This window comes from Oreochromis niloticus, linkage group LG23, assembly GCF_001858045.2.
Source record: "Oreochromis niloticus isolate F11D_XX linkage group LG23, O_niloticus_UMD_NMBU, whole genome shotgun sequence".
Lineage (NCBI taxonomy): Eukaryota > Metazoa > Chordata > Actinopteri > Cichliformes > Cichlidae > Oreochromis > Oreochromis niloticus.
In genome coordinates this window covers 10,282,643-10,292,153 of record NC_031986.2, presented here as the reverse complement: position 1 = coordinate 10,292,153, position 9,511 = coordinate 10,282,643, and the positions used below count along the sequence as shown (strand labels likewise).

At 38.1% G+C, this 9,511-nt stretch overlaps 1 long non-coding RNA gene across 2 annotated transcripts; it reads left to right on the top strand.

Annotated features, from left to right (window-relative positions):
* The first annotated feature begins 978 nt into the window (after positions 1 to 978).
* On the top strand, positions 979 to 7,855 carry LOC112843722 (uncharacterized). Of its 2 annotated transcripts, XR_003216191.1 has the most exons (4): positions 979 to 1,012; positions 1,127 to 1,279; positions 6,091 to 6,171; positions 6,299 to 7,855. It is a non-coding gene; the product is annotated as an uncharacterized LOC112843722 (long non-coding RNA). The 2 variants fall into 2 exon arrangements; XR_003216190.1 differs by having other exon boundaries at positions 997 to 1,279.
* The last annotated feature ends 1,656 nt before the right edge of the window (positions 7,856 to 9,511 follow it).

Below are 9,511 nucleotides of genomic sequence, written 5' to 3'. Positions count from 1 at the left end.
TATTACTTTGAAGACAAAGCCTCTATGTTATCTTCTGTTTGGACTGTTGAATGAAAGCACTATTAATGACCAATTTGAAGCATCTGGACCTAGCATGACACCAGCAGCTTTTTAACAAGAGTGCTGGCACTCCAATAGCGTATAACATCCCTCCATAGCTGTATCAGACACTTTTACACAATGCAAACCTTCATTGCGTCTGTGGTCCAGATCCAGCACTCCTTTGCAGTAGGTCAAGTTTCTCTCAGAAGAGATTTTTGGTTTTCAAGTGGCTCTTTTGCATCCTTGGGACTATGGTGGGATTAACCAAATTCTCAAAACATATGACGCACTCAAGCTGGGGGCTGTTCCACCTGAGCCACATCTGACATTTTCCCCCCATCTTCCCTTCTTCTCTTTAGGTAGGGGATCAAGTAAAGTTTTACAGTTTGCCCTATACCAAAGAAAGTGATTAGTTTTTCCCCTTTCTTGTTGTCGATTGGGGTATTTATCCAATGTGCCAAGCTCCGAAATCCCAATATTTTGATAGAGCAGAGGGTCTATGAAAAAAAGCTGCCTTTCGAATCCTATATTTGGGTCCTACTCATACAGCCATTTACTGACAGCATGCTAAACTAGGTTTGTGCTAAGATTTGCTGTTTCAGTATACCTTAAATGAGCTACACGCATACACAAGCTGCCATTTCCCATGCAAAATGTAAGCAAATACAAACGAAATAAGCATACCAGTAGGAAACAGCATTTAGGAGTCCTTTGAAGTTTGGAGAGTTCAATATAATACCATGAATGTGCCCAAATGCATTCCATCTGCTTATGCAATGATGTATGAGGGCGCTTAACTTCTTTATTTTATCATCACATTCATTTTTCTGACACAATTGATTGTGACAAGCTGCAAAAGAGCAATCAAGTGTGAGCATACTGTGTATGAAATACAGCAAGAGGTTTTTTTCTTTTCTTTTTTTTTCTCTTAATAGATTTTTCTCATCCCAGCAACCTCCGTGAAGAGCGGGTATGTTTTCCAATCTCTTTTTCGCCCCCTGCTATCGTCCAGACAATGTCTTTGTTAGAAGTGTCCAAGGGCAAAGTGGAAATATGTGACCCTCTCTCCTTGTCTTCAATGGAGGGTTGAGCTCCGGCACTGCTGCCAGTGTCAGATGCCAACACTGATAATGCCAGGGGCGAGATGGCAACTGTCCACCCTGGAGCCTGCATTTTAAAACTGCTCCTGCCTGCAGCTTTCAGATGGGCACCGACTGCATAGAAGAGCTGTGTCACAGTAAGCCTTTAAGTCTTCTGTTCAATGTTATTTTGGAAAGGTTCTTAATTAATTAACACAGTTATCAAGATGGTAGAAAAATACTGCTGTAGCACTAAATATCATTCATAACTGAGTTGTATTACTGAGTGGTTCACATATGAAGCACTCAGTAAACACCCTGAACTCTCCCTGCAGCCATGTTTCATGGTGTCCTCCAATCTCAAGATTGCAGATTTCTTATCTGCAAGAAAACACCTGGAAACTGTGCTTTTGACAGACTGCATCAGTGGCATTAGGCACTACTTGAGAGTTTTGCCACTGGACTACTTTACATGTAATTTAGTGACCAAGATAATTAGAAAAAATACAACTGGGAAAAAGCATTACCTTAAAATGTCCAGTGGGGAAACTGAAAGAGAACCAGACGCGGCTTCCAAACATGTAAAGCTATAATTAATATACAGCTGTAACTGAAACCGTTTATCAGTATTGGCATCCAACAAGAATGATACGGCAAACAATAAAGAACTCAGTGCCTTGTTGAAGCTCAAATATTCTCTTCAAACCATTGACCTCAGAAATGTACAACCTGCATGTAAATAGTTTCTTCTCCCAGTTCGATGATTCTATAAAGTCAAAGTGAAACTTCTGTTTGGCATTGTGCCATCTGCTTCTGACACAGCAGCTGAAATTAAGCTGAAATTAATAAGGCTGCCTTAAACATTTAAAAGCTATAACAAATTTCTGGTTTGAGCAGAGAGCTACAGAGTCATCTGATACCGTTTTCATTTCAAGGTTCGTCTTTGTTAAAAGGTGGCACTGGATCTTTCATAGAAATCTGATCTTTTGGTACAGTGAACTAAGGCTAGCAAGCAATGTGATCACAGGCATTTAAAAAAAAAAAAAAAAAAGAGTAAAGGCTGAAAATCAATATTGCATGTTTGTGACCTTCAGACCATCACCCAACACTTAATTGAAAACAGGCATGTTTCTGTCTTGGAAATCAATGCATTGTGCATGGAACACCTCCAGAAATGGAAATCACTGTCTCTGAGTTCACTGTGCCATCCACAAATTCAGGGTTAAAGCTCCGGCATGCAAAGAAGAAGTCGTATTTCAGCAACACAATGTTGAACTCAAACTGCATCTATTACAACAGCATGGCTTCATAGTAGAAGAGTCTGGGTGGTGAACTGGCTCAACTTGACACCAAGCTGATGAGTGACTATCAATTAAAGCCTAATTCACAAACATTTACTCCTGTGCTATTACCGAGAGTGTCTCGGCCTCTTTACAGAGTAAGGGTGGAGTGGTTTATGAGCAGTAATTCAGGAAAAACTATGAAATTTAAATTTGCCTTCTGTTTATGGAAGTATGGTTCTGCTGGGGAGTGTCTCATAACTCTCAATCTCCAAGTTTAAATGTGATATGTGTGTGTGCGTTTGTGCGGGTAGGAACAGTATCACCTCTTTTCTGAATTCTTCAAAACGATGGCCAGCCAGAGCTGTAATCAATAATTTATCTGCCATGAGACCAGTGCACATGTGTTATTCTGTATATTCATTTAATTTTGGGAAGATTAATTTGAGATTTAGATCTTGAGAGTGAGGATATTTGAAGTAATGTCTGATTCTGAATCGGTGACTGAGGCTGAGGTTAGTTAGCTTCAGGTTAAGTCAATGAATGCCTTCACATAGACAGAAGCTTCTAAAGCCATTTTTATTCTAATAAGAAGCAAACTAATGTAAACTAATGACTTAATTGTAGTGGGCCAACATCAGCAGCTTGTTAGTGAAGTCCCAATTTGGATGTCATTGTATTGTCTAAACTGGTGCACTTAGTTTTACTCTACATATGACAATAAATGTCTTCTTCTTGAACCTTCATGTTGTAGACGGATTTAAAACCAAATGAGAAAGTGAAGGATGAATCTCACCCAAAAACAAAGGCTACTGCAAAGAGTACATAGTTGTTAATCACAATGTACAAAATGACAACTGCTCCACGCTCTGTGAGATGTTTTGGTTTGTGCAGCATCTATGAATGCAGGAGATTCCCAGAATACTGAGAGGGAAGCTTCATAAGACCACAGGAAGTCTCCACCTAATGGGGAGCAAGAATTTACAAAATTAAGGCTGTGTTGTAATATATTAAGATAACAGCTAACAGCTGAGAGCACCGACTCATCAGGAAAGCAATTGAAGCTATATATCAAGTGAGATTAAAGATCATTTTCCAGACTTTTATACTGTCTGACTTTTTGCAACCAGGAGTTACCAACTGCTTATTCAGTGGAAACAATGCAGCTTCAAAGCTTTTCATCTTTGGCTTTATGTTTCAGACCCATTGGCATTTTTAATGTTTTACATACAGCATGATTTCATTACATTGTACCATTGCTTCTCTGTTTCAAGCAAACTCCCTTTTAAAAGACCCAACTCCATCTGTCTCCTATAATCAGTTAAAAAAAACCTACTCTGCAAAAGTTTAAGGCATTAAAAGTTGGGTTTTTTTGTTGGTTTTTTCCTTCCTTCTGGGGGAGGACTAAGTTAAACAAAAGCATTAAAAGTTGACCCTGGATGATTTCATTGATGAGATTGAAAGTCCACATTGTTTTCTAAAGGAGTGCTTTTAGTACTTACGGATGGAAAATTTATATGAAAGCATCTAAGGCCTCGGTCACACAGGCCAACAGACCTGCTGGTGGCCATCTGGCAACCACGTGTCACAATGGAAAAATAAAAATGCGTATTCTCTGAGAAATTTGCAATTGACTACTGGTGGTTGCTTAGAGTTGCTGAGAAATTGCTAAAGCACCATTCATGAGGTCATAAAGACCAGTTAGTGACCCCCTGACAACCACTGATCACTAGGGAAAAGTGTGCATTCTGAAACCATTTGGCAAAAGTAGTTGGTAGTCGCTAAAGTAAGGTGCAGCACCAGATACCTCTTTATAGATTGTAAAGAGGCATCTAGTGCTGCATTGAAAATCTCTTAGTGATTGTTTTGGTCACTAGCAGGTTACAAAAGTTGGTGGTAGTTTGCATTGAAAAGATGCTGACTTTTCTGCAGCTTTATATTTTGAACGGTGGTCTGGTGAGGGAGGAGGGGCTAGCAGGTCTACTGAGTGTGCAGCCTGTTGACCGAAGGCTAGTCAGGTAGGTGGAACACTAGGCCTTTATTTGGCATAACAACAAGGCCATACAAGCCAGGTCTCAACAGCTCTACACTCTCCGCATCAGCATGTTACAATGATAAAGTCTCCCTCAGAAGGTGATGAGAAAATACAACTCAAAGACAGCCAGCAACCTCCAGAAGCCACTCCAACAAGTCAGAGAATACATTTTTCCATAGCAACCAGAAGTTACCAGGGGGTTGCTGACCTGATAAAGTCATAGCAAAGTCGGCATCGATGGATTTATAGTATAGCCTGTGAAAACACTTGTGTAGGGATTAGTGGTTCTATCCATCCAATGGATGTGCCCAATAATTTTCTCTGCCTGTAGAACAGGCAGGTGTTGCATTTCAAGGTTACACATTATCACTGTTGTTCACAATCTGATAAATAGGCTGACAGCAGAAGAACATAACACCATTGAAGCAGAATTTGAATGATTTGAACTATGAGCTAAGTATTAAAATGAGGGTAGAAAGGAAGCTTTTGAAGCTATAGCTTCACTGCTCCATCAACTTATTATATCCAAATTCTTGACATAAGTGATGAAGGGTGTCCATATGTTCTCAAAGGTCTGCTGTTTAGCCTTTAAAATGTAGGTTATTCGTTCTAATGATAATTCTAGCAACATCTGTTTCATCCATTGATTAGCGCTGCACGATTATTGGCTTTAGTAACAATGCAGTGCATTTTTCTACAAAGGCACTGCATTGTGTCCGATGTGTCCTTGATCCAACACAGCTGATTTAAATGGCTAAATTACCTCCTCAACATGTCTTAAAGTTCTCCAGAGGCCTGGTAATGAACTAGTCATTTTGACTGAGGTGTGTTGACCCAGGGTGAGATCTAGAACCTACAGGACACCGGCCCTTCAGGCCTGGAGTTCCCCACCCCTTCTCCACCCTGTCCATAACAGTAAAATGGTGGACTTCAGCTACTGAAACTATGACGTACCCCAAGATATTAATGCTCAAATCTGGTGATTGGAAAAAAGAAAAAAAGCTTAACAAGTTTGTTATTGCATTTAGATTGTGACGCATACTGGAGGTGTAGAATTTATTAGTTTGTGGTTTTTAAAAAGAGCATCAATATATTTTACAGTTCTCTAAATTTACTGCAGTGCTTGTACTTAAGTTATAATGGCTCACAAACTTTAAGGGAAAGGTAAAATTCTCCAAGGCTTCATTAAGAACACTAAAGTTATATATACAAATCAGCTGATTCGAAGGCACTCGGGTGTAAACCTCTCAGATTTGACTAATTTTATATGGAATAAGTCAGTCCTGTATTTTACTACTACAGGACATATAGTTTAAAAGATAAACCCATTAAACCGGCAGAGAGAAGAACTAAGAAAAAATGCTACTCAGTTGCAATATATATATAGTATGTATAGTGTATACTAAAAGCCAGCACTGATGAAGAATGAAGAGTAGGTGATTCTCCCAGAAGGTATGCATGATATTTTGTGGGTGAAATTGAAACTGTTTGAGATATGAACTCCTCTACATTATGCCTGAATGTGTGCAACCTTTCAACTTTTCCATCAAAGATGCAACAGCAGACTTTCCAAAGTTGGACCTTTCAGCAAATTACTGGTTAGTCTGTACATGTTTATTCATTAAAGTGCATTAAATGATCTTTTTTTGTGCAGTTTTAGCTTTCTGTGTTCGAGCTGCTCAAGCATAAATTCCCATTCACACTCGGCTTTGAGTATTCACCAGGGCAGTGAAAGGTGTGACAATTTACACAGATTAGTTCCAACTACAACATATATTGTTTAATATAATTTGTCCCCCATAATTTTGTTGTCCATGTGTTTGAGTGTCTTTTGTCTATTTTCTCTTATCTCGAACTTGCAGATTTAATTACCCGCGCGAGTCCATGTGGAGCGCCCAACACAGAGAGGTGGCACATTACTTGTGCTGGTAATTATTTTGTACTTCACTGAGCTTGTAGACAGCCCACTGAAAATGTAAGCAGCATCCATGATGACAAAGCATCAGCAACGGGCTGTTCTGGGCTGATTACACAGTCTTAATCTATAAAATGGAATAAGCAGAGAGGAGGAACAGTAGCAGTTTTTACTGAAAGGTCAACCCTTATTGTCTTTCAGCTCACTGTAGGCGGGCTTTAAGGAATTCCATCAATTCAAGTATTTGCATAAAGAATAAGTTGAGCAGTACTAATATTGTCATTTGCGTTCATGAAATGTAAACTTACAGCAGTGCATAAAGGGGTTTGTGTTCGTACTATAATTCAAAAGAATTACCATCATTCTCTCACTAAAATTTTGCGCTTTGTTAATGAGAAAAGTATTTTTTGCCGTTTTCTGAGCAACTACAATCAGCAGTTTTGCAAGTCAAATAAAAGATTTGTGTCATGCCGCTAAAAATAATGAAAAAAAAAAAAGTATACAGTGCTGTGAAAAGAGTATATATAAATATAAATGTATTTCTTTTATATTAGTTACTTATGTTTCAGATCAGCAAGCAAATGTTAATAAACCTGGCTTCATGCGAAAAATCAAAATCATGAATTAGCTTTCCAAATAATAGGGTTAATTACAGTTGAGTTCCGTTTCACCACCTACACCCAGGCCTGATTAATCAAGGAAACACTTAAATAGAACCAGTCTGACTGAGAAAGCTATGTCATTGGTCTATTAGCCTGGTTACAAGGCCATTTCTAAAGCTTCGCGACAAAATGACTCCAAGCTGTCATCAACGACTAATCACAAAAGAACCTCACCTGCCTCAATCACGGTCAGAGTTCCTGATTCAACAATAAAAAAGAGCAGGCAAAAATGGCATCAATGAGAGAGTTAAAGGAATAAAAATACTGCTAAACAAAAAGAACACAAAGGCTTGTTTCACATTTACAAAAAAATATCTTGATGATCCCCAAGGACTTTTAGTAAAATATTCCGTGGACTAAAAAACGTAAGGCCTGTTACATCTGTGGTAAACTAACACAGCATTTCATTAAAACAACAACAACAACAAAAAAACATGATACCAACAGTCAAACAAGGTGGAGGTAGTGAGATGTCTGGGGCTACTTTGCTGCTACAGAAGACTTGCTGTAGCAATCCTCAAGCAGCCATCAGTTCATGCCCTGAACCTTCAGCACACTCAGGTTATGCGGCAGGAGAAATGAACTTAAACAGAGCAGGAAGTCCTTAAAAAGAATATTAATGTTCAAAACCCCTCCAATGTGGCTGAATGAAACAAATTTGCAAAGAAGAGTGGACAAAAATTTCTCAATGTCAGTTATTATAAATGCTTGATTGCAGTTTTTCCTTGTCAAGTATGGCACAATCAATCATTTGGTTTAGGGGGCAGTTTTTCCACACAGAGGCATGTAGGTTTGTGCTTTTTTTGATTAATAAATTAAATCATTTAAAAACTGCATCTTGTACTTAGCTTAACTTTGTCTAATATTCATTTTTTTTAATGATCTGAAACATTCAAGTATGACAAAAATGAAAAAATAAAATAAAATCAGGCATTGTACATTATAATTATTATTATTTAAATAATCTTATTTCTGTTCAAAGAAGTCAATCTACATATATAAGCAACCTTGATATGAAGATGTATTATTTAATGTATTATGTTTATATATTTATATGTAACCGTCCGGTAAATTGATGATATTTTCCACTTTAGTTAAATAAATATCTGTTTAAGGTCGAAGACGAGGTCTTAAAACGTTGGTTTCTTTGTATGTATGTTCTTTGTTTGTATGTATGTTAAGTCAACAAAGGGAATAGCAAAAGCAATAAAATGAAATTACTCCATAACATTGTTACCTGCATGTCATGGTTTGTGTAGATGCACAATTTGGTCACCAGGGGGCAGTGCTTAAGAATTAACTGCAGTTTTCCCAAAACTTAGCAAAAATGCATTTTTTGGATTTCCTGTTTTTTATACTTCAATGTGGAACCTGATTGTCGCGAAGTGGTGATATTGTTGGCAAGAAATCGGACCTGCATGTGCAGCGCAGGGCAGCAGTTTTCTGAGTGTAGGGGGTTGTTGTAAGATCATCTGTGTGCTCTAGTGTCCCGGGTGAGTTGAGATATTGCTGTGGAATTCAGAGGCCACTGCCATATTGCATTTTTTTTAATCTCTCTTTTATTCTTTTAATTTGCCACATTTCCTCTCATGCTGTCAAAGTTCTGTACAAGTCCGTATGTTCGTTGTTGGACAAAAGTAAAGAGGAAAAAAAGAAATTTTTTGTGTCTAATTTATTGGCTATTAACTACAAATGAATCACGGAGGAAGTCTATCAAATTAACATACTAGTAAAATATCTATATGGTTATTAATGGTGTGAACGCACACTGTGACACTGCTTTTTTTGAAAGACAGTAAAACAACAGTTTTTGTTGTGTGTGGCTGATGCTGCTCTCAGAAGTTGAGCAAGAATTCAATAGAACAATCATTCCATCTGCTGTCATAACAAATATTGAAATTTGCTAAGCTTGCTGTCCAATTTCATTGGCATACCACTTTGTAGTACCTCTGTAGCGGTGCATGAATTCTCAAGGAAGGATTGATTTAATCAAAATAACTTTCACAGCACCTTCAAGAAGCATTATGGAACTGTACAAACCTGTAACAGACTACAAAAGCATATCTAAATGTGTGTTCAAATCACAAATCAACATTCTGTCTACACAGTAGTGGTTGTCCTTGTGAATAGGTGTCCTGCAGAGATCAAACTAAGATCTAAATACGTAATCCTGAAAGGTGGATGCTCCACACTATGTCAAATTTGCAATGTGTTTAGAGGAAAAAGGACATTACATACCAATACTAAACTGCATGGAAGAGTAGTGGAGGAAGCACCATAGTTTGCAACTCCTAAAATCATCTGTCCAACTCCCAAACCATGTAACAACTTGCCAGAGTTTGTCAATATGCAGGGTAGTGTGTGAGAACATATTTAAATCTGTTCTTCGGGTGATTAAAGTTAACTAAATCCTCTAAATGGCCTCAAAAGACTCAAACTCATATTCTGGAAACACATTGTGTGATCGTGCCATCCACCATCCAACCTGCTTTCTAATC